Source organism: Cricetulus griseus, chromosome 7 (genome assembly GCF_003668045.3).
Source record: "Cricetulus griseus strain 17A/GY chromosome 7, alternate assembly CriGri-PICRH-1.0, whole genome shotgun sequence".
In the NCBI taxonomy this organism is placed as follows: Eukaryota; Metazoa; Chordata; class Mammalia; order Rodentia; family Cricetidae; genus Cricetulus; species Cricetulus griseus.
Window position 1 is genome coordinate 76006427 of NC_048600.1, and position 25239 is coordinate 76031665.

The 25239-nt window shown below is 43.8% G+C and overlaps 1 protein-coding gene across 3 annotated transcripts in view; it reads left to right on the forward strand.

Moving 5' to 3' along the window:
• The window catches only part of Specc1 (sperm antigen with calponin homology and coiled-coil domains 1), a 268476-nt gene that overhangs the window by 29695 nt on the left and 213542 nt on the right, over window positions 1–25239 (forward strand). The window contains exon 1 of one of the 3 annotated variants that reach the window (XM_035447835.1): window positions 9273–9397. The exons of the other annotated variants lie outside the window; for them this stretch is intronic. The gene's annotated coding sequence lies outside the window, so the exon portion shown is untranslated. Of the gene's footprint in view, window positions 1–9272; window positions 9398–25239 lie in introns of those variants that run through there. 3 annotated transcript variants of the gene reach the window in all.

Here is a 25239-nt window from a genome sequence, read left to right on the forward strand (position 1 = left end):
ATGGGACTTGGCAAGAAAAACAGCAGGAGGGCAGAGGAAGGCATCACAGATCCTGCATCTAAAAGTCAGGAAGTGTGATAGATGGTCACATGACTGAGGCTGGGCCATTCTAGCTTGTACTCTCCCCAGATTAGTTCAGCATCTGTTTTAGAATCCCAAAAAGGTAGCTGATCTCCTATTCCTGCCTAATTAAAAAAAAAAAAAAAAGCAAAAATGCAAATCTACGTAGCCTGGGACATGAGCTTAGTATAGGTGGCAGGTGTTGAGTGTCAGAAGCAGAGGCTGGTCCCTGCTGGGTGGGAGGACAGCAGCAGGGTCTATCCTTGAAACCAAACAAGTCTCTCCCCATGTGACCTTTGAAGGTAGCGATACTTGACCTCAGTGTGTGAATTCACCTGGCGTTTACAGTGGTGCTTTTACAAACTGCAAACCTGGACTTGTCAGTAGGCATACTTCTTATTCCTAGTTGTGTATTATAGAGAGAGCTTTGCCTGCATGATGACCCTCGTCTCCTAGCTCTTAAGATGTCAGCTTCACTAGCCATCCCTTGCCCAGTGTGGGGCGTTTCCCTCTGTAATTAGTTCTCTCTATGTAATTTTGTACCACAAAATGGGATGCTTTAGAACAAAATTAAAGTGATCTGAAGAGATGTTTTGGTTCACATAGAAGTCAAGTTCCTCTTAGTAGAACAAGTGTTTGTAGGTAGACATTACAGATATCACAAAGGGCAGTATTGCTATAATTGGATCTTTAAATGTCCCCTAAAGTCTCTTGTGTAGGGGAAGCTGTAGCCATGCCTACTTTACTCTTGTATTGAAGGAAAGGGGAACCCAAAGGTAGGACTCATTGGGAAGTCTTTTAGTCATTGGGCATACCCTAGAGAAGAATAGGAAAGCCATAGTTCCTACTCTTTCTCCATTTTGCATTTTGGCTGTGAGGGAAGTAGCAGTGCCCTGCTGCCTTGTCACAGGGTGGGAACCCATGGGCCTACTCTAAAGGTAAACCTTTCTCTTCTTTAAGTTGACTATCTCATGTATTTTGTTATGGTAACATTAAGTTGGCTCACAAATGTCATTATATACTCTGCCAGTTTCCAGATTTCATTATGTGATCACTGTGATCCCCTAACCACCATCTGTTAATAAACACTGGATCCATTACTGATGAGATGAAACCTAGCAACTCATGAAGTCTTGTTTTTTTTTTAAATATATATATATATATGTATATATATATATATATATATATATATATATATTGTATGTATATATAGTGTGCTGTCTGTATGTCTGCCTACAGGCCAGAAGAGGATACCAGATCTCATTACAGATGGTTGTGAGCCACAATGTGGTTGCTGGGAATTGAACTCAGGACCTCTGGAAGAGGAGCCAGTACTCTTAACCACTGAGCCATCTCTCCAGCCCAGCAACTCATGAAGTTTTTAACCCCCACCCCCACCCAACCCTGAGTGTGTCCTGCCATCCCCTATCATCAGATTCTTCTCAATTCCCTTCTGCTGTCACGGCTAAGTCTCCAGGACACTTTTTCTGACTGTCTTTGTAAAATTAGCCCAACATCTGTCTGACACTCATTTGGAATCACTTTCATTTCTTGAGTTTGTCCTAGTTATTTTTAGGGTTGATAAATTTATTTTCCAGCAGCAAAACAGAGCATTTTTTAAGGTTTGGTTTGGGCAAGGATCTAGGGAATTCTTGTTCTTTGGAGAGCTGGTAGGTTTCTCATTGAGACATGCACATAGCCCAGGTGGAGGTTCCTTCAGCTGCAGGGTGTGCCTGGGCTTGGCCTCCTGGGTGCTCTCTAGCCTCGTATTCATGAATGCCTCCGAGTGGCATGCTAATCAACCTTCTTACTCTGTTGTTCAGGAATCCAGAAAATGATTGCAGGGCTTGCAGAGGAAGTCAACTCCTGCTACAATTAAGAAAGCCTTTCTCAGTCTGGCTGAGCTTTCTGCAGTGTAAGCTGTGGAGTTGTACAAATAGCGTCTGATGAGTGCATGAGCAACAGCTTGCTTCGAGTATAGTTTTTACTGTTACAAATTTGTCAGTCCTCCTGAACACTTACATCTATATCGTAGTTGAAAAGTCTAATTGTTGATCAAGAGACAGATAAAAATATTAATATCCACTATTTACCACTATATCATTTTAAATCAGATGACCATGCATACTGCCTTGCTTGAAGAAGTTTTTGACAAAAGAAGCAACATCTGTCATCTGTAGGTTTTCTGTTCTAAAAGAAGCAGTTGTGAGACACGGTGGCCCATGCCTTTAATTCTAGCATGCAGGAGGCAGAGGAAGGTGGATCTCTGAGTTTGAAGCCAGCCTGCTCTACAGAGCAAGTTCCAGAACAGCCATGGTTAAATAGAGAAACCGTGTCTCAAAAAACTAAAGGAAAAGAAAGGAAGGAAGGAAGGAAGAAAGAGAGAGAGAGAAAGTAGTTATGTTATGTAGATAAAAATTATGTAAGTGAACGTTATTTTATACTCACACCCCCAAATTGTCAAATATTTACTGTAGTGTAGAAAAATTTAAAAAGCATAAAGAAACTTAAAGTTTTCTGTCATCTTATTAGTCAGTGAAAATCATTCTTAATACATATAAATATGGGCTCTTACCATTTATGATCTGTTTTCCAAAAATATATAGTTATTATTCTATATCATAAACTATTCCTATATTATCTTTTAAATTAAGATATAATTCACTTGTCAAGTAATTCATACTTTAAATCTTCCCTTCCCTTTCTTTTTTTTTTTTTTTTTTTTTTTAATTAGAGCAGGCCTGTGGATGTGGTACAGAGCAGCCTGTGGAGGAATTGTGTACTGTCCATACAGACAGGCTTTCGTTCCACTCTGCTGCTAGTGGAACAGTCCATTTCTGTGCTGTACAGGGCAGGTTACCATGTCTGTTACTCCAGTCCTGGAGGATCTGTTGCCCCCTTCTGGCCTCTGTGGGTACTACACACATGATGCCCAGACACACCAGCAAAACACCCAGGCACATAGAAAAGTAAAATGAATTTTTTTTTTTGAAAAGTTCATCATTCAGAGCATAGCTGAGGCACCTGTCTTCAGGGACATTTCCAAAGCAAATGTCTCCAACCTTTAATGTGCTTCCCAGCTCTGTGTGTAGCTGCATTGCTATGTGAGCTGTCCCATCCATGAGAGGTGGTTAGAATCCATCTCAGAAGCCCAGAAAGACCCAGATTTAGATCTACCTAGCGACCTCCCACAGAATGCCCATAGCTGGATTAAAAAAAGAAAAAGGAAAAAGGGTCTCTTTATGTAGCCCTAGCTATCCTGGAATTTGATATGTAGACCAGGCTAGCCTGGACCTCACATAGATCCTTCTGTCTCCTAACACAAGGTCTGTCCATTTACCTTACCTTTTCAGGTTTAATTTTAAAAACGCGTATTTATTGTATGTGAGTATGTACATGTATGTAGGCACATGCACGTCAGAGGATAACCCATGGGAACTGGTGCTCTCCTACCAGATGGCTTCTGGGAATTGAATTCATGTGGTCAGGCAAACCTTAAAGCCATGAATGCTGAGCCATCTTGCTTGCCTACCCTTTTAGGTTTTTCAGCGATGCTTTGTAGTTGGCAGTGAACACGTCTTCTGCTTATTTATTTGTAAACACTTCAGTGTCTTTTAATGCATGTATATGTGTTTACATGTAAATGTTCATGTGTGAGTGAGTGCGCATACTTATATTTGGTGTGTAGACATGGATGAGGAAACCAGAGGAAAACTTTGGGTTTTATCTCCAGGTTCATCTCTCTGAGACAGGGGGTTTCCTTAGTCCAGAGTTCACCAGGTAGGCTGACTGGCCGGCCAGCAAGCCCCAGGGATCCTCCCGTCTCTGCCTCTCTAGTGCTGGAGTTATAAACACAAGCCAGCATGCCTGGTATGTGTACATTGACTCTGGGGATGACACTTGGGTCCTCATTCTTGTGAGGCAAGCACTTTACTGTGGAACTGTTATGGAAAATGGGATTGTTTTCTGGGTGTATTAGGAGTTACTGCTGCAAGCATACAGAAACACAGCTGATTTTCTGCTTTGATCTTGTTTCTTTGTGAGTTTGCTGGGTCCTTCATTAGCCTTTGAGCTGTAGATAACCCCTTCTAAATTGTAGATATCCCCTTCTATATCTTTCAAGGTCCCATTATGTTAATAGAGATGGTTTTAGCTTTCTAATCGTCTTGGTGCCCTCTCTTTCCTTCTCTTGCCTAAATCCCCTGTCTAAAGTCTCCTATACAGTGTTGAGTAGAAGTCAAGAGAGCAGAGGAATTTGATCTTGTTTCTGGCCTCCAGAGAGAGATTTCATACTTTCACATGACATACAGTGTTGGCTGTGGGCTTTTTGTAGTTGCCCTTTCTTATGTTGAGGAATTCCCTTTTATTCCTAGTGGTTAAATTTTTTTATAATCATAAAAGTCTATTGGGTTTTGTCAAGTGTTTTTTCTACTTTTGTTGAAATGGTTGTGTGGGTTTTCTCTTTTATTCTTTTAATGTGAATTATGTTGTCTGATTCTCATTTGTGATATCATTCTAAAATTGCTGGTATAAATCTGTTTTGGTCATGGAATAGCATCATTTGTATATTTGCTAGATTTAATTTGCTCTTGTTCTATTAGAGAGCCTTTTTCTGTTTGGATTCATTTTTAGGTACTAATGATTGGAATTAGGGCCTTGGATGCCCGGTGTTTTAGTTAGGGTTTCTGTTGCTATGAAGAGACACTATGATCATGACAACTCTTATAAAGGAAAATCATTTGATTTGGGTGGTTTACATTTTCAGAGGTTTAGTCCATTGTCATCATGGTTCGACATGGTGGCATGCAGGCAGACATGGTGGCTGGAGAAGGAGCTGAGAGTCCTATATCTTGACTTGCAGGCAACAGGAAGTGGTCTGAAACACTAGGCATGGCTTGAGCATATAAGATGCCTCAAAGCCCACCTCCACAGTGACACACTTCCTCTAACAAGGCCATATCTACTCCAACAAAGCCACCCCTTTTGGGGGCAATTTTCTTTCAAACCACCACATTCCACTCCCTGACCCGCAAAAGCTTGTAGCCATATAATAATGCAAAAATGCATTGAGTCCAAATCCAAAAGTCCCCATAGACTATAGCAGTTTCAAATTCATTTGAAAGTCTGAAGTTCAAAGTCTCTCCAGAGATTCATCTCTTAACTGTAATCCCCCTCCTTTATAATCAAGGCAGATCACATACTTCCAACATAGAATGGCACAGAATATATATTACCATTCCAAAATATACAGAAGGGAGCATAGTGGGGAAATACTGGACTAAGCAAGACTGAAAACCAGATGGGCAAACTCCAAATTCTGCATCTCCGCGTTTGATGTCAAAGCACCCTCCAGATCTACAACTCCTTTCAGCCTTGCTGACTGCAACATCCTTCTTTCCTTGTTAGCAGTTCTCAGCAGGTATCCCACTGCTCTGGCTTCTCCAACATCTTAGTGTGTCTAAGGCAAGCAAGGCTTCACCTTTACAGCTTCACTCAGTGGGCTATCTAGGCCTCCATTCAGAGACACCCCTGACATATGGCCTCAGCAGCTTTCCTTAGTCATGGAGGAGGGAATGCCTTTCTTTTATCCTTGAAGCCAGAACCATGTGGCTGAAGCTGCCAAGTTCTGCTGCTTGCTAGGACTGGAACATAGCCCCCTCATTCAATTACATCTTCACCAGCTTTCTCTTCTTAATAGTTTCCTTCACTATCTAAACATTGCTATTCTGGAACTTGCTCTGTAGATCAGGCTGGCCTCAAACTCAGAGATCCACCAGCCTCCGTCTCCCATTGCTGAGATTAAAGGTGTGCATCACCACACCTGGCTCTAAGATTTTCTTTAATTCCTTTTCACACGTAGGTAACTTAGCTAGGTGGGATCTTGTCCTGAGGTCACCACTCCCTTTATTCCATTTCTTAATCTGTTTATCTCCTTGAACACAGGATTTAGCTCCATTCCTGGAGCTCCATTTCTTCTCAAATTGTTCTATATTTTTTTAATTTCCTCTGCTCAGCTTGCTCCTTTTCATTATAAATCTTCATTAGAGTTACCACTACTAACCACAAACTGAGTCTATACTAGACTTTTTTGAGATTTCCTCTGCCAACGGAATTAATCTAAAACCTTTCACTTTAGCCTCAGGCAGACTCTTCAGACAAGGGCAGAATGCAGCCATAGTCTTCACCAAATTTATCACAGGAATGATCTCTAGGCAACATTCTAAAATTATTCTCTGAAACATCTCGAGCCAGCCCCCACAGTTCAAATCATACTCAGCACCCCTGTCTTCCGTCTTCCAACTGGTGTGTCCCATTAAGCAGCACTTTAAGTCCCACAGTTCCAAGGTCCATACTCCTTCACACAAAAGCATGGTCAGGCTTATCACAGAAATACCCCAGCTCCTGGTGCCAACTTCTGTCTTAGAGATTCAATTGCCGTGAAGAGATACTATGACCATGGCAACGTTTATAAAGGGAAAAGGTTTCATTGGGGTGGCTTACATTTTCAGAGCTATAGTCCATTATCATCATGGTGCAATATGGTGGCATGCAGGCAGACGTGGCGCTTGAGCAAGAGCTGAGAATCTTATTATATCTTGACTCACAAGCAACAGGAAGTGATCTGAAACACTGGGTGTGGCTTGAACATATATGAGACCTCCAAGCCCACCTCCACAGTGACACACTTCCTCCAACAAGTTCATACCTACTCCAACAAAGCCACACCTCCTAATAGTGCCACTCCCTTTAGGGGCCATTTCCTTCCTTCCTTCCTTCCTTCCTTCCTTCCTTCCTTCCTTCCTCCCTCCCTCCCTCCCTCCCTCCCTCCCTCCCCTCCCTCCCTCCCTTTCTTTCTTTTCTTCCTCTTTTTGAGACAGGGTTTCTCTGTGTAGCTTTGGAGTCTGTCCTGGAACTGTCTCTGTAGACCAGGCTGGCCTTGAACTCAGAGATCTGCTTGTTTCTGCCTCCCAAATGCTGGGATTAAAGGTGTGTGCCACTCTCTTCTGGGGGCCATTTTCTTTTAAACCACCACACCAAGTAAATGTTCTACTACTGAGCTGTGTTCTTAGCTGCTATATTCAGATCTTAAATGACCCTCAAAAGCTTACATGTCAAAAGCCTTGTCTCTAGGGCAGAAGTATTCAAAAATGGAACCTTTGGGAGTTTATTGGGCTGTGGATGCTCTGATCTTGTGGGTAGATTAATTGATTTGTGCTTTGATAACTGAAGAGGTTCTGGCAGATAGTGGAAAATATAAGAGGTGGATCCTCATTGGAAAAATTAGGTCATTAACAGTACTCCTTTTTCTTTAAAAATTTATATGTATTTGTGTATGTGTATGGATGTATGAGTATGTATCTGTGTGAATGTGCGTATATATGTGTGTGAGCGGTGTATGTTTGAATGTGTATGAGTGTGTATGTATGTGTATGTGTATGTATGTGTGTACAAGTGTGTGTGAAGAGTGTGTATGTGTGCAAGTATGTGTGAGTGTGTATATGTGTGTAAGTATGTGTATGTGTGTACATGTGAGTGTGCATGTGTGTGCAAGTGTGTGTGCATGTGTGTGAGAGTGTATATGTGTGAGTGTGTGTATGTTTGAGTGGGTACATGCTAATGCTGTTAGAAGGGATGAAAATCAGAAGACAATGCTGTAGATTTGGTTCTTTCCTTCCACCTTTGTGTGTGTTCTGGGGATCCAACTCAGGTGCCTGTCAAGCTTACCTGCTGAGCTGTCTCGCTGGCTCTGGGATCCTACTCTTGGGGGATACACTTTGACCCTTCCCCTTTTGGTTCTCTGGTTTTCCCAGCTGCCATGAGGTAAGCTGCTTGGCAGTCTGCCACACCACAGGACCAGAAACGGCTCCAAGCAACTACAGATGGAGTGCTCTGAAGCCCTGAGCCAAAACAAACCTTCCCATTTATTTTGACTTTGCCAGGTATCTTGTCGTGATGGAAAGCAGACTAACACATCCAGTGTAGACAGAGTGTAAAGTATCATCTCTGGGTGAATGATCTGGACATACTGTAATGTGACCAGTTAGACTTTTAATTATTTTATTTATTGTTGTTCATAACCAAGGTTGTCTTGATCACAATTAATTGTTCATACAGCTTTGTACTTTCTTTTTGTCACATCCGTGATAAAATGCCTGATAGGGTGGCTTCAAGGAGGAAGGCCTTGATTTAGCTCATATTTGAGAGGGTCTCAGTTCAGCAAAGGTGGGTGCAGTAGGAGCTCATAGCCACTTCTCCATGTGGTAAGGACCAAGGGTTAGAGAAAGTTCCAACTGGAACCAGAATCCAGTGTGACTTTCAGGGACCCACCTCCAGTGACTCCAGTCAGGTTCCATGCTCTAAGGTTTCACACCATCCCAGAGATCGCCAGCAGCTGGGGACCATGTGCTCAAACACAGGAGCCTATGGAGGACACTTTTACACTGAGGAGACAACTGTTTATTTGTGATTATTTCATAGCCTGCATACACCAGCAGACAACTGGACCAAAGACTATACACTTATATTTGTCCCATCGCGTCATTGACTTTCACATTTTATTTATAGTGGATTCTGCCTCATTTTCCCAAGCTATTTCCTTGGTGTTTACTATCACAGATTTTCCTACATGTTTCCTACGCAATGTCATTGTCCCTGTTGCAGTGGCTAGTGGTCACAGGGCTTTGCTGAGTCTGTATGGTGGCCAGGTTTTATGAGGATGAATGTATCATTTGGGAGCTTTCTGAGTTAAAAATTAAGTAGGAACCTATTTGTTTAGGGTGAAAAAAAAGAAATCACAACACATTAGTGAAGGCCCAGGGGGTTAAGAGGCCTCAGAGATCTTTCAGTTGGCTCCCAGAAGCAGCTCTGCTTTGAAGAGCTTCCTGGTTCCCAACTTCCTCTCAACCTAGAACTCTACAGCCAGCAGCACTTGTGGGGGCCCTGAAGCTTGAGGCCAGACTGGCTTTTTCTTTTGGTTAGATATCTCAGGGTGTTTATATTTGTGCCCCTTGTGGGTTGAAGAAGTTCCCTTTTATTCCTAGCCAGCTGACATCCTTACATTTTTAATTTTGGAGAAGTGTAAAGTACATGGGACACAGTCAGAGAGAAATTTGATTTTGCATCACGTAAATATGTGAACTTGTAAGTGTGTGTGTTGGGGGTGGGGGAGAGGGAGAGGCTTGGGGAGGAGAGCCCGCCTGTTTCCTGAGCAGGCCTTGCCCAAGTGCTCGCTGAATGTGGTTTTCCTCCCAGGCAGCAACTGGCTCAGCATAGTGCAGAGGGCTCACTGACAGAGGCCAGCAGCTCCCAGGACTTTAGAGAGGCTGAGGGCTTCGCAGTAAGTACAAAGCGGTTGTTATTTAAGACTGGGATGGAATCTTAGGGATGGTTCTGGCTGGGGAAGAGGTCTCACTGTGCCCGTGGACCTGATGCCACTCACACAGCAGCATTACATTCTGTTGTGTGTGGACCACAGTAGCAAAACACTACACGTCTGTTTTGGGGGCTGAAAATGCATTTGAAACTCATATACTATCTTGGGAAGAACAGACTTCTTGTGAGTCATTTTTTTTTTTCCATCGTGCAAAGTCAGGATGATTCATGTTGAAGTTACTGTGTACAATTCTGCCGAGAAGCCTTCTCCTTGAGTGCTAGTCACTAGAGTTGCAGAGCACTCTTCTCATAAGTAGGGAGCCTAGGCCTGCTTGGTGTGTTCTTTTGGACAGGGGTAGAGAGAAACCTCTAGCTAAGGTTCTTGGTCCACAGAAGGATCTAGAGTCATGACTTCTTGGAGGACATCAGCATGTGGAGTGTGACCTTGCTTCTAGTGGAGGGGTAGATTCTATCCCATTGCTCAACATCTGGGCCATGATGTTCTGGGGTCTGAAACCCAGATCGCAGAATTTCAAAGCAATGTCAGGACAATAGTCGTGGCTTTTTTAGGAAGCTATGTGTCCTGTGGTTTCTTCTGTGACCCTCTTCCCAGACCCTGTAGAAGCCTGTCAATACTTTGATATATCTTCCAAAGGAGCCTGGATTTCTATTATTAGTTGCAACTCTGTTTTCTGGAAATGCAGCTTGGGCTTTGATTTTCTTTTCTGGTCGACTCTTAACTTTTTAATGGAATGATTTAGCTCAGTAATTCGGGGGAGTTCGTATTGTAAGTTACAGAATGCATCCTCCCTTTCAGAATGCAAAGGTGAGGGTGTAATTCCGAAGTCTCTGCTGGGGTTCTCATCCAGGTGGCTCCTCTTGTCCTAGTACAGTTCCATTCTCTATACTCCCTATGGCACACAGGTCTTTTTTGAGAGTAGCTGGGTTCCACCTTCTAGGACCTTCTCTTTGCCACACTAGTTACTGTCAAGTGCCATCTAGACAGAAACTCCTAAAGGCAGAGGAGAATGTAAAATCAGCCACACTTGGCTTTCATTTAAACTCTGGAATTGGAAGTGAACTCTTGTATGTAAGCTATCCTTTTTTTTTTTAATACTCATTTCAGTTTTATTTTTTCAAATGTAAAATGACAAAAGTATTATTTGAAGTTCTCACCCTGGAACAGGCAAAGCTGTCGTGTGTTTTTCAAGTGCTTATTCCATCCATTCATTGATCACAGTAGCCCCTGAGGTAGCTAGCTAGCTAGTTCTGTGGCCTTTACTTCATGTGTGAGGAGGTGGGGACAGCAAGGTCAGGCAGCCAGCAGACAGGTAGGGGATGATAAAGTCAGAATGGGAAGTCTTGTCTTGACGTCCTGGTCCAGAGATGTGCTTCGATATAACAGTTAGCAATTGGAAGTTAGCAGAAACAGTGACTGGTCCACACTCCTAGTCAGCTGTGACTATCTCAATACTTCTAGTTGGAAGTGAGCATCAGAGTATTTTGGTGTTTTGTGCTCCTACAATTGTTTTAAATAATGCATAACATCCTGTTGTATGATTGGCCCGTAAATTACCTATTCTGTTTCTAAAAATTAATTAAAAATAAAGAAAAAGAAGAAGCCAGGTGTGGTGGCATGTGCCTTTGATCTTAGCAATCAACCAATCAATGAATTGAAAAAAATAAAAAGTTTTAAAGTTAAAATTAGGTTGCTTTGCTTCTCTTTTCTCTCCCCTCCCTTCTTTTCTTCATTCCTTCTGTTTCTTGCATTATAAATAACCCTTCAGTAACTTTCTTTGGTCAAAGAATGTTTCCCATGTTTATGGATGATGCCTGTAAATTTGCCAGTGTGGGATCCCTGGGTCAAAGGGTGTGAACACTTTGTGTATGTCACAGGACCTGAACACAGAGCCTAGTGTGAAGTGCATGCTGTAACCCCAAACTGCTCCAGACCTGACGTGAGCTTTTTAATGGTACCTGGTATGTGCTTCTGGGTTACTTCCTACCCACTGTGTGTGCGCATTTGATTTTAACTTCATCTGTTTGCCACCATAGGGATAACGGTGTTAGGCAGAACATCTTCATGGTTACAAGCTTGTTTTGACTGTGTTTTAAGGTCTTGTACCCATCTTGTTACTGCTGATTTTCATGAGGTTTTAGGGGAATATGTGTGATGGTTAATCTTGAATGTCAACTTGATCCCGCCAAGGATGCCTACCTAGGAGATTCATCAAGCATTCTCCAGGCTTTCTGTGAGGGCATTCCCACAGATGAGTAGATGAGGATTTAGTCTTAACCAATTCTTTCATCCTTTGGTAGCTTCAGAATTGAGGAGATTTTGGCTCTGGTAGGAGGTAGGACATGGGTCTGGTTGGAGGACTACAGTCCTGAGGTATGTGTCACTTAGGCTCCTTCTTGTCACCCTTGCTCTGGTTCCTTCATGAGAGGAGCACCCCATACCCCCCAACCCATTTGTGGATTGAAACTTGTAAAGCCATGAGTGCAGAGAGACCTTACTTCCTTAGGCTGTTTCTGTCAAGTATTTGGTCACACATGATACCTGTCATGTTTTTGCCAATGACTTTCCCCAGCTCATTGTTAACCTTTTTCATGGACCTGGAAAGATGCCGAGAGGTTAAAAGCACTTCTTGCCCCTGTTGAGGGCTGATTTAGTTCTCAGCACACACTCCAGGTAGCTCACTACTGCCTGTAACAGCAGTTCCATGGTATCTGACACCTTCTTCTGACCTTTGTAGCCACCAGTAGCCAAGTATACATATGCCCCCACATGCATAATTCAAATAAAATAAATCTTAAAAATTGAATTTGGGAGGCTGGGTGGTGGTGGCATTGCACACCTTTAATCTCAGCACCCGGGGAGGTAGATCTCTATGAGTTTGAGGCCAGCCTGATCTACAGAGTGAGATCCAGGACAGCCAGGACTACACAGAGAAACCCTGTCTCGAAAAACCAAAGGGGAGAAAAAATGGATTTGGTAAATGCTTGCTTAGCCATATACAAGACCCTAGGTTTAATCCCTAAAACTCTTAAAATAAATAGTAAATAAATAAAATAAAAATGAATTTGTCCTTACTTTTTCTGAGTCTTCTCTTTTACGGGATTTATTTCCTTCTAGCATTTACTCAGCTGTTTGATGTGGACAGTAGATTTAAGCTGACATTTAAAAAATAATACTAAACTCTTTTCCAATATCATTTATAAGTAACCCCATCCTCTCTGATACATTTTTTAAAAAGATTTTTGTATCTGTGTATATGTGGAGGGGGAGGGGATGTGCACGTGAGTGCAGTGCCTGTAGGGGCCAGAATAGGTGTTGCATCCCCTGAAGCTGGAGTTACAAGTGGTAGTGAGTTGTCTGATGTGGTTGCTGGGAGCCAAAGATATTCTGTAGGAACACCCTCTCCAGTTCCACTTTTTAATATTTCATTATCTTTTTTTTTTTTTTTTTTTTTTTTTTTTTTTTTTTTTGAGGCAGGGCTTCTCTGTATAGTCCTGGCTGTCCTGGAACTCACTCTGCAGACCAGTGTGGCCTCAAACTCAGATCCACCTGCCTCTGTCTCATAACCATTTTTATGCCTTTAACATTTTCCATTGTAAGATTTGGAATACCCTGATGGTATGTGTGCATGTGCACGTGTGTGTGTGTGTGTGGGGGGAGAGAGATGTATTCTGTCTCATTAGCACATCATGGTAATTTATTCCTATGTGACATATAGATAGAATGGAATGTGTTAAGTAACTGTCAAAATAAGAAACTAGATAAGGTAGGTTTTTGGAGGTAAAGAAATAAAAACTCCAGAAAGTGTCTGGTGTATATAGATGTGTAGAGAGTATGTAAAGTGTAAATAGATGTGTATTGTATGCACAAATGTGCATTATATATGTTTTATAGAGTCGTGTAGTCCTTTTTGGCTTAAGAAAACTTTTCATGTAATTTGGAGACTGCACATATTAGGAACATGACCTAGAGACTGCACACAGTAGGAACATGACCTGGAGACTGCTCACATTAGGAACATGACCTGGAGACTGCTCACATTAGGAACATGACCTGGAGACTGCACACATTAGGAACATGACCTGGAGACTGCACACATTAGGAACATGACCTAGAGACTGCACACATTAGGAACTGCTACACCGTCAAGATAGGCTAGTGGCCCACACATTAGGAGCTGCTATACCATGAAGACAGGCTAGTGGCTGGAGGAGAGAAGTGTGTTGGGCACCCTTGCTACACAGACTGTTGTGTAATGAGGATTTCCCACATATCAGAAAAAAATAAACAAGAAAAATGGGCAAAGTTTGTAAATAGGTGATTCCTGGAAAAAAAATAGAGGAGGCCAACAGGTACATGATGTTCAGTCTTATAGTTACAGTGGGTATGAGCATTCCATGCAATGCCATGCCAGTTGGCAGAGCACTGACAGCATGAATAATACCAATGACAAGAACATATGGAAGTGAAGATTAGCAATCCTAACCCATAGGAACAAAAATTTGTGTAGGGTTTTTATTTGACAAATTTACAAAATATATCAAAATGTAAAATATGCATAATACAACCCTTGATTTATCTTAGGAAATACCATGGAATTCTTTATTTGTCTAAGGAAATACCATGGTGGCACAGGCCTTAATCCCAGCACTCTGGAGTAGGAGCAGGCAGATATCTGCATTCAAGAGCAGCTTCATCTACAGCCTGGTCTGAGTTCCAGACCGGTCATGGCTACATAGTGAGACCTGTCTCAAAAAGACAGGACCATACATTTTGTGTGATTGTGTGTGTGTGTGTGTGTGTGTGTGTGTGTTCATGCAGGTTCTTGTGCATAGAAATCTGGAGGACGCAGGTTAACATCAGGTATTTTGCTCAGTTTTGACAGGATCTGTCACTGCACCTGGAGGTCACTGATTTGTCTAGACTAGATAGCCAGCAAGCCCCAGAGAATGGCATGTCTCCACCTTCCCAGCACTGGGATTCTAGGCACATGCCTCCATGCCCAGGAACTGGGATTTGAACTCAGGTCCCCATGCTTGTATGGCAAGTACTTTACTGATGAGACATCTTCCTAGCCAAAACTGTACATTTAAAAGTAAGAATACACAGTGTGGTCAAATTTATGTTTAAATCCTCACTGTTGTGTTAAGAAATGCACTTATTTTATATATACATACAAATTCATTGTAAAAAGCACTAGATGTTTGGTATCCAGCTGTGGGTGGTGTTACCTCCAAAGAGGACTGTAGACCCAGGGCAAGGCCTGTTTCTTTGTGGGGTGGATACACTTCAGTGTTGGAATTTCTTAGGAGTCTCTATTTGTATATTTATGTAACATAAATAGATAATCAGGAAAGTTCTCAGACCCACAGGCAAGAAGATTCTTGGGAACAGGATCCCAGATGTAGAAGCCCAGAGTTGGGGAAGTAGATGGCAGATTTTAACAGCAGTGGGTATTTAGGAGGCAGTGGAAGCCTGAACTAGGTTATAGAAGAAGCAAGGGACTTGTTGAGAAAGCTGGACACCAAGTACTGAAGGAGACTTGCTGGAGTGATGCATGCTGGTCTCTTCCCTGCTCTGTCCCTGTTCTCAGGGTTAATGTGGTGACAACCTACTGAGCTCAGTGGCACCCCCAGAGCCCCTGTGTTCTTGATCTGGTTATTTAAAAGCTGCCACCCAAGGCTCAAAATAACCCTTCACCTAGTTTCTTAATCTGTGTTCTGTTGCTGTAACAGAAGATGGGACACCAAGTACTTTATATATTAAAAAGCAGTTCTTAGCTCACAGTTTTGGAGGCAAAAGTACAAGATGTGCAGCCCCATGCGTTCAGCCTCTGCTGAGCGTTTTCTAGCATGGCAGATGGTACCATGGAGGAATCTGGTGCAGTCCCAGGAGCACTATGTTAATTGCTTCTAGAAGTGGTACCTCCAACCACCTAGCCATCTCTTATCAGGCCCCACTTTTTCAAAATTTTGTTTTAAAATCCTTCCTTCCTTCCTTCCTTCCTTCCTTCCTTCCTTCCTCCCTCCCTCCCTGCCTCCCTCCCTCCCTCCCTCTTTTCCTCCCTCCCTTCCTTTCCTCCTTTGGGTTTTTAGACAGGGTCTTACTGTGTAGCCCTGGCTGCCCTAGAACTCATTTTGTAGGCCACACTGGCCTTGAACCCACATAGATCCAACTGCCTCCACTACCCTACTGCTCAGATTAAAGCCCTGGCCTCCAGCCAGCCTTAATTCTTTAAACAAGCAAACCAACAACTATTATACTGAGTCCAGTTTGTGCTGCTTACACACTCCTGTGTGGGGCCAGTCACTGGAGCATAGTCAACACATCAGAATCTATATATACCCTTAAGAAAATTGAATCTCCTTCCCTGGAAAGTCATCAGCTGTCTGTATAACTCCTCACTGGGGTGAGTTATGCACCCCTTGCCAATCCATGCTCGAATGTTGACTGGTTTGATCCCATGCTGGTCTGGTGTAGGCAACCACAGCTGCCATGAACACATCCATTAGACACTGCTCTGCTTTGGTCTTCCCCAGTCTCTAGCTCTTATAGTCTTCCCACCCCCCTTCTGTGATGATCCCATCTGTGGATGAGCACTCTCCTGACATTTAGTCTCTACACTTCTGTCGGTTGTGAGCTTCTGCACTGACCACTGACCACCACACAAAGACACTTCTCTGATGAGGTCCGAGAGCTGCACTAATACAGAGATGTAAACTTGGAGGGCAGTTTGATACTGTGTCCGTTGAGCAGAATGATTGTAGTACATTCACCCCTGACAGACCCTGCTTCTTAAAGGGTCCCCAAACTCAATGCCATCATACTGGGGACCAAGCATCTAGCACGCAGACCTTTGAAGGATGCTTGCCAACGGCAGCATCTAGTTAAATACCCACCAGTACCGCATCTGAAGCAGGCAGCATCATGCCCTGGGGAGATAAGGATGAGTCAGAGATGCCAACCTGGGGGAGGTCTAGGTCATGAGGAAGAAGGGACATATACACACTGAAGAGTCGTGTCGGCGACTGTGAGTGTAGCTATGAAGTCGCCCTAAGGATGTGATGGAGAGTTACAGGGGAGGGTCCTTTGGATATTGAGCCAGGAGGGACATGAAGCTGTGGCTTTATTCTGGGAAGCACAGGGTGTCTGCATCTTTATTGGGGCCCCTCCTTGGCCGACAGTCAGTCCCTTTCCACCTCATGTTAATTTCACCACTCTAGTTCTTCCTGTTTCATCTTCTCTTCCACTCCCACCTCAACATTTTTTTTCTCCAGGGTCACAGAATTTGTCATTAATTCCCTTTCTCATGGTTGTTGCCACTGCCAGCCACCAAGACTTCTGCAATTCCTCCAAACCAGCTTACATTATTAACCAACGGAAACACCAAATTACTGTGTGAGAAACAAGGAGAGTGAAATGAAGCCAAATGTAACAACTAAGACTGAAAACGCCCTGTGGGGAAGGCTGGAGGCTGGGTGGGTTTGGTCATAGAGAGAGACGGCTGTTTATAGTGAGGAAGGAAATGTATCAGCTGAGACATTAACCAGCAGTAACTGTGCTGTCAGTCAGTTCAGTACGAAGGCCACCGGAGAGATGAGAGAAAGAGAGACTTGGGAACGCGTATTAATTTTAGGTAATTCTGAGAGTGCATGAGGTAAGTCAGTAATGCCTTATGACTTGGGGATCAGGGGTCCCCCGAGGCAGGTCTGTGTGGAAGCTGTACCTGGTTGCTGCAGTAACGGCCTCCTCATGAGAAGAACCGGGAGGGCCTGAAATAGGCTGTTCTGCTTCAGAGAGTGAGCCACAGGAGGCCTTTCCCACCTCCTCTAGGGGAAGGGGCAGAGGAGGGAGGGCGTGGGGTGTGTGTGTGTGTGTGTGTGTGTGTGTGTGTGTGTGTGTGTGTGTGGAGGAGCAGGTTAAAGGATGGGGTCCTAGGAGATGCTCTTAGGTTGTAAGTGTCCACTGAATCCAGCATTGTGAGGACCTCTGGGGTACTCAGCCCTCCAAGGAACTTGGTCAGTCTCTTTCTGATGAGGTAAAGTAAATCCTTCTGGCTTTATGTGGTGCATGGAGCCCTCCATGGGGAAATGCTGTACAGCGGCTTCGGTGAGCCAGCTTTATGCTGATGTGTGATTTGACTGGTCCTGAGGAGGGCTGGGTCTGCCTGGCAGCACCAAGACAGATGATATGGTTAGCATGGCTCCTGGCTGAGGCCCACCTGCTGGCTTCCCTGCTCTGGCTTTGGTGTCTCCTTCCCTAATGCTGCTATCCCCCTCACCTCCAATGTCACCACCACAATGTCACCCAGAGGCTTCCCCTCCTGATTTGGGCATGTCCCTTCTTGGGTGCCCCCCCCCCGCCTTTTTTCAATCTTTATTTTCTGTTCCCTATATGGGACCATGAACCCAGGTGGGAGGGGTGGGGCTGTTTTTGCCTGCCCTTGTGCCACAATGCCTGCTACAGTGTCTGAGGTACATGAGTAGTCCCAGAAGTCTTGCTAAACAGATGAAAGAATGAAGCTGTCCAGTTGTTGTGTTTTTCTAGGGCCCGGTCTTCCATGTCGCTTCTTGCCTTCATCTGCCTCCCATCTCTTAGGACACATGGAAGTTATAGACACACACTACTGTGCCTGGCTTCAATTGGGTTCTGGGGATTTGAACTCAGGTCTTCATACTTGCATAGCAAGTATTTTATCCTCGGAGTCATCTATCCAACACTGCGTGTTTTAAAATATAGCCACTGGCCTTTTGTATATATTCTTTTTTTTTCCTTTGAGACAGGCTCTCTCTATATAGAGCAAGCTCTCTCTCTATGTAGAGCAGGCTGGTCTAAACTTACAGAGATCTGCCTGCCTCTTCCTCCCTAGTATATACTCTTTTGAGAAATATTTCTTCAGTTCTTTTGTCCATTGTTTAATCAGATTATTTGGTGTTTGTTTCCATGTTGAACTGAGTTCCTTGTCTACTCTGGACATAATGCCTTCTTGAATTATATCATGTTTATTATAGTTTTCAAATACTTTTTCCTGCATTATATGTTGTCTCCTTACTTTTAAAAATGATTTGTTTGTTTATTTATTTTATATGCATTGGTGTTTTGCTTGTATATATTCTGTGTGAGAGTGTCGGATGCCCTTGACTGGAGTTACAGATGGTTGTGAGCCAACAAGTAGGTGCTGGGAATTGAACCTGGGTCCTCTGGAAGAGCAGCCAGTGCTCTTAACCACTGAGTCATCTCTCCAGTTTGTTCTTTTTTATTAGCTGGTCTATTGTATGGTGGTGGATATTGGACCATGGGCCTTATAAATGCTAGGTATTTTCTCTACCACTGAGAAATTTCATTTCATTTTTTTTATTGCAGTATTGCACTGCGTGGCTACCCCGCTCTCCCTACATATCACTGAAGGGTAATGTGGTTATTTCTAGGGTTTGGTGATAGGAATCAAGCCTCTCTGGACATCAGCCGAGAACATTTGTTTGAATGCAAATTTCATTTCTCTAGTCAGCACAAAGGAGTGGATTCTGGATTTTATGCCAGAGTATAGTTTTTATGAAACTGATTCATTGTTACACAAAATGGTTTTACCTTTACACAGGCAACAGATTAGGAGCTGTGGTTGCTGCATAGTTTTGCCAGAACTTGATTATCTTTTTCCTTTTTTTTTCTTTTGCCATTCTGCATATGGTGGTGTCAGTTTGCATCCTCCCACAATCTGTGTCTGCCCAGTTGCCTTGCACTCTCTTGATGACCAGTGTCATTCAGCATCTTTTCTATGTCCATTTGCCATTCAGATGTTTGTTGCAGTCCTGCCATAGTGGCACACACCTTTAATTCCAGCAATCTGGAGGCAGAGGCAGGAGGGTCTCTATGAGTTTGAGGTCAGCCTGGTCTATAGACAGATCAAGTTCTAGGATAGCCAAGGCTACACAGAGAGACCCTGTCTCAAAAAGAAAAAACTAAACAAAAACTCCAAAACCAGATATGTTCTTTCTTGAAGCACTTCTTTACATTTTGATCACATTTTCTTGAATTGTGCATGTTGCCGTTATTCTTATGGTTTTTATTTTTCACAATTGAGTCTCATGAGCTCTTTGCAAACCTAAAACTCAAGAGCTCTCCAGGTTTGTGTTTGCCTGTGGGGTGGCTTTTAATTTCTTGGCAACATCTTTTGAAGAACAGAAGTTTGTATTTGATAAATCCCAATCTGTGAGGGTTTTTGTTTTTGTTTTTTGGTATTTTGAGGCAGGGTCTCATGTAGCCCAGACTGGTCTCACTGTGTGGCCAGTGTAGCCTTGGACTCCTGGTCCTCCTTGTCTCCATCACCTGGGCACTAGGAGGGTTCTAGATTTTATTTTACAGATCATGTGTTTGGCCTTATACCAAAGGAACCTTTGTCTAACTCGTGGTCACAAAGATTTCTTCCTGTTCTCTCAGATATTTTCTGGCCTTAGATTTCAAGTTCTAGTCTGTGATCCTTCTTTAAAATATACTGTGGAATAGAAGCTGGGCTCAGGCAGGCTGCACTACCAAAGAGGCCTTCCCTCCAGGGTATCTGGGTGTGGGTGGGGACCTTCCTGAGGTTGAAGGAGAGCTGGGAGCTTGGGAACAGAGCACTGTTAGGACTGGCTGTGTAAGCACTGTCCCCAGAGAGGGGACTTAGGAAGAAAGGATGAAGGGAAGGGAAGCCTGTTGTGCTAGGGTTTAAGTGGCCTTAGAGAGGCCTGGGTCTGGGTGATAGTATCCCTGCAACTGTTGTGCCTGGGATCTGTGCGCCAGGAGGCTGGCAAGAGTGGACAGACAGGAACCAGGGCCACATATGGAACACACAGTGTCTCCTATACTGAAATGAAGAAGAGCTGGGTGGCTTTAGGATAGACCCATGTCTGCTTATTGAATGATAGGATCCTATCGTAACAAGCCCACCCTTAGGAAAGAGGGCTGCTACGTAACTGTGTTCCACCACTCTGGGCACAGATCACAGAGCTGATTACTGTACATGCTGTCCCTGTGGAATTACTTTGGGGGGCTGTACAAAGAGTGGGTTACAACCAGGTAATCCCAGGAGCAGCCGACAAAATTATCCCTCAGCGTGTAGGTTTTACATGTATTTAAAACACTATCTGAGAAGCATTCCATGCTGAGATAGGGCATATTGCAGGCACTGAATACATTAACCCTGCAAAGCACAGCAGTTGCTTTCATTAGCCAGCTGGCACTCCAGGAAGATAGCTAAAGCCTGTGGGTTAGAAAAAAAAGAAATTCAGGAATGCGAGAACAAAAAAGAAATAGCTGCGTTGCTGATTTCACTTAATCCAGCAACAATAAAGAAATCCAGGCAGCCACCCACAGTCCTGTGCGCTTGTGAGGGCTAGACTTTCACGATCCACCAGGGAATGGTGGGTGTCCTCCACACTTGGGGCACCATGGTGACAATGTAGCTGTAAATGAGGTCCCACGGTCCTCCGTGTCCATAGAAACTTCAGCTATATCCTGCCTTCCCTTTCTGTTCAAGGTTGATCCCAGGAGTGATGTTAATCACTACACAGGCTCCATGTGGCTTCTGTTCCCAGCCAGGACACTTCCTGTGGTGGCTGCTGTCTTTGTGTCCACTGCACCCAAGGCCTCTGCTGTTCACAGTCCTGCAGGCACCTCCATGGCTTTGGGGACCACAGATGGGAGCCACCCCCTGGCACATTGTTTCCACCACTTGGGCAGGGCCACTGCTGCCACAGTGCTTCTTTGTCGCTTCAAGGTGTTGGAGTCAAGTTGTCAAAGAGTCCCAGACAGCATAGCGAGCATGGCAGCAAAACTCTCCCGAAGAAATGGCTCTTGCAGTATCTTGCAACCCAGTTCTTATCTCCCTTTCTAATCCTAGACTGGGTGTGCTCCCAGGAAGCCTTGCAGCTTCACATGGACAGACAGACTCCATTGACGATTCTTTCCCACCTGATAGGAGGCCTTCATGGATGTGTCAGAGACTGTCGGACTCTGAAGGCATCATGTCAAAGAAATGGCCATCCTGGAGAAGGAGCCAAAGGAGCCAAAAACCAGTCTTGTCCTTTTCCCTTGCAGTTCCGAGTTTCGCCATGCTCAGCATTTACTTTATTCGATCGCTTATCTCCTCCTGATGCCTACTATTGCATGAGTTTATATGTGTGAATACACATGCAGAGTCAGCAATCAAGTTAGCTTGGGCATTTGTTCAGTGAGCCCCCTCCTTGGCGTTCTCTGCCTGCATTTGATGTAAGAAACGGATGAGTGGGGGTAAGTAGCAGAGCTGAATGTGTGTCTTCAGGGGGAAGAGAAGGTAACCATGGTTAAAATATCAGAATAAATGAGTCATAGTGTGACCTGCCAAGCTTAATGTCTAGGTAGCATGTTCCCTCCATGATGACAAGTTGACATGGGCTCTCTGAATCCGAAGAGGTTATAGCTGGGTATAGTGGCACACGCTTATAATCCCAGCATTCCAGAGGCAGGGAGACATCTATCTATCAATCATCTATCTGTCTGTCTGTCTATCTATCTATCTATCTATCTATCTATCTATCTATCTATCTATCTATCTATCTTTCTACATTCTCACTGTATAGCCATGGCTGGCATGACATTCAGAGATTTCCCTTGCCTCCTTAATGCTGGGAATAAAGGCATGGGGCATGGCGCCCTGAGAGGACAGGGATTTTGAGGCCAGTATGGGCTACAACAACAACACAGCGTGGGCATGGGTGGGATACTTCTGCAGTTCCCTGCTTCCTTTAATTCTGAAGGTAATCTTGATGATTTTTGTGAACTCTCTTGTGACCTTCATTTGCCATAAATTCAGCATGGGGAAGGCACGTGGCACTAGAGCATTGTGGAACTGGTGTTGATTTTTCTACTAATGTCTTCCTGTGGCCAGAGAGGCAGTGGGGAAAGACAAAAGCGGTGGATGTGTGATGCCGTGGTACCCCGTGAAGTCAGAACTTCTGATTCTCAAGCTGTGCTGCCACAGTGCAGCTATGATGTTTTGCAGGAGGCAGGCGAGGCCTGTCTAGTCAGCCTTTTTGAGGATACCAAACTGTTCTAACCATGTAACAATTATTCCAGAACATATGTAGCTAGCATGCTGCATGCACATGCAAGCTTAAGAATCCTCTATGAGGGGAAACATTTCATTCTGAAAAAAATTTGCCCCTTCTTCCTGTTTCCAGTAGTTCTGAATGTTAGATTTTTTTTTCATGGGGTCAAAAGGTACCTAAGTATACAAATGTGAGTGAAAATATAAAGGACAGGGATCAAGTATTAGCAATTTTTCCATTTTTATTTATGTGTTAATTTTTAGTATATATGTGAGTTGTAAAGCATTAATACAAGTCAAAATGTTTCAATGAATGCATTTCAGCAGTACAACTTTGTAACGATTATAAATAAACCTGTTAAATTCAATGCTAGCATTTGAAATTTGAATTATAAAACTAAATTTCTTTCCTTCCTTCCTTCCTTCCTTCCTTCCTTCCTTCCTTCCGTTCTCTCTTTCTTTTTGAGGCAGGGTCTCACTATGTAGCTCTGGCTGTTCTGGAACTCTCTCTGTAGACCAGGCTAGCCTTGAACTCAGAGATCCACCTGCCTCTGCCTACCAAGTGCTGAGATGAAAGGCGTGTGCCACCAAGCCTGGCTATAAGTAAATTTCTTATTGATGGAAAAGAAAACAAGAACAAGAAAGAACAGTGGATATGGTGAGGGAGGGTGGCCTTGCCCTCATAGGTAGGAGGCTCTCATTACAGAGCATCTACATTTAGCAGTGAAGTGGGCAAGGTTTGTCCCTCCCTCATAAGTGTCAGTTCAGGTGGAAATGGAGGGCAGAGAGTTTTTTTCTGGGTGAGGCAGTGTGCCTCGAAGTCCTTGAATTGTTTCTGACAGGAAATATTGCAAAATGAGACGGAATTGGCCTGTTGCCTTAGAAGCTGTGCCTCTTGTTCCAGTTTATACAGGGGACTCAGGAACAAAGAAAAGTATGGATTCAGTACTCAGACTCGAATCATGAATTATTGGTTCTGTAAACCTTTGATTACCACCACCTTGGGTGGTGATTCCTCACCTTGGGAAGCATCTACTTATATAAATTAATTCGTTATATTTCTATTAAGACATCTGCTCATTACCACCACAAACTGGGCCAGCAAGATTGCTCAGCAGTGGACATCTGCAGCTAGACCTGAGAACCCGAGTTCAGTCTCTGGTATCCACACGATGGAAGAAGAGAATAGATCCCTGCAAGTTGTCTTCTGACCTCCACACAAGCATTGTGGCATGTACTTACACAAACAACAGATAGAAATGTAGTTTTAAAAAGAATTTAAAAAACCCATAGACTGTAAATTGTTGAAATGATAAGGAACAGTGGGTTATTTTTAAAGATTTGGCACAGAATAACTTTAGGAACTATTTTTTATGTAAATTAACTCATTTATTACAGGCCAGGCAGGTCCCAAACAACAGCACTTCTGCTGGTCTTTCAGTTCCTAGTCTTCCAGCAGACTTCACTGTGATGGCAGGAGTAGCGTTGTAGGTCCAGACCCCGCCATCCACTGTTTTCATGCAGGAACCACAGTGCCAGATGCTGGCAGCTCATCTCTTCATCTTGTTCTTGCCACAGAAGAAGCAAGTATGCTTGGTATGCTAGCAGATTTCAGTTTTCTTCACCATTTTCCAGAGGGAGGCACCAAAGCAGGTCCCATATTTTCTGACGATCCCGACCTTCTTGGTGAGTTTATCCATGTTGCCAGAACCTCAGGAACTATTTTCTTTAAGTATTTTTTTTTATCACATCTGTGTTTGTGTTGCAGGAGGCAGCACAGACTGTGGTAGACCTGTGAAGGTCGGAGGACAACTGTGGGGAGTTGGTCTCTCCTTCCATCACGTGAGATCCAGGGATCAAATTCAGGTGGTCAGTCTTGGTGGGAGGTGTCCTTCCCCTCCGAACCACCTTGCCAATATGAGTTAATGGAATTTAGTTTTCTGATGTACATGGCTGTGTATCAACAAGAATATTACTGCTGCTGATAGTACCAGAACATTTGATAGCTTTAGCAATGGCGTTCTCGTTCTAAGAGAAGTGAGGGCCTTTTTCTGGGCCTGTCTAGACTTTCCTTAGTCTTTCAGATGAGGTTTGCCAGTAAGTTCTAGTGCTGTTTTATACTTACTCATTAACTGAGCACTGACATAGTGAGTGTATCCCATTGCTGGACCCTGTGCTGGGCCTGTGTGCCTTCTGGGAGCTTGAAAGCTGAGTGGGGCAAGAGCAGGAGTCACTCACCTGCACATCCCTTTTAGGCTGTGATTGTGTGGCTCTATTACTTTTGGGTGTGTGGCAGCCCATCATAGCATTATAGGAGCAGGTGGCAGAGGGAGCTGTCCATGTAGTGTCCAGGAAGCAAAGCGAGAGGAGGGAGGGGCCGAAGTCCCAATTTCCCCATCCAGGGCATGTTCCCAGTGACTTGTTTTTTTCAGAAAGGTTTCGCCATGTCCCAGTAGGAACACAAGCTGGAGACAAAAATTTCAACACACAGACTTTTGTGTGCATTCATAACCAGAGATTAGCACCATGTGATGGGAGGAGGGGTGCAGTGAGAGGTGACCAATGACAGGTAATGGATGGCAGCACTGGTCATGGTTTGTCAATAAAGGCTTTGAAGAGATAATCTGGGGACAGTCAGCTGGGTGGGCTAACTATTCTAGAGCCTCTCAGAGAAAGTGTTCTTAAACAGAGATGGCACCCAGGATGGGAAGCCCTGAAATGTGAG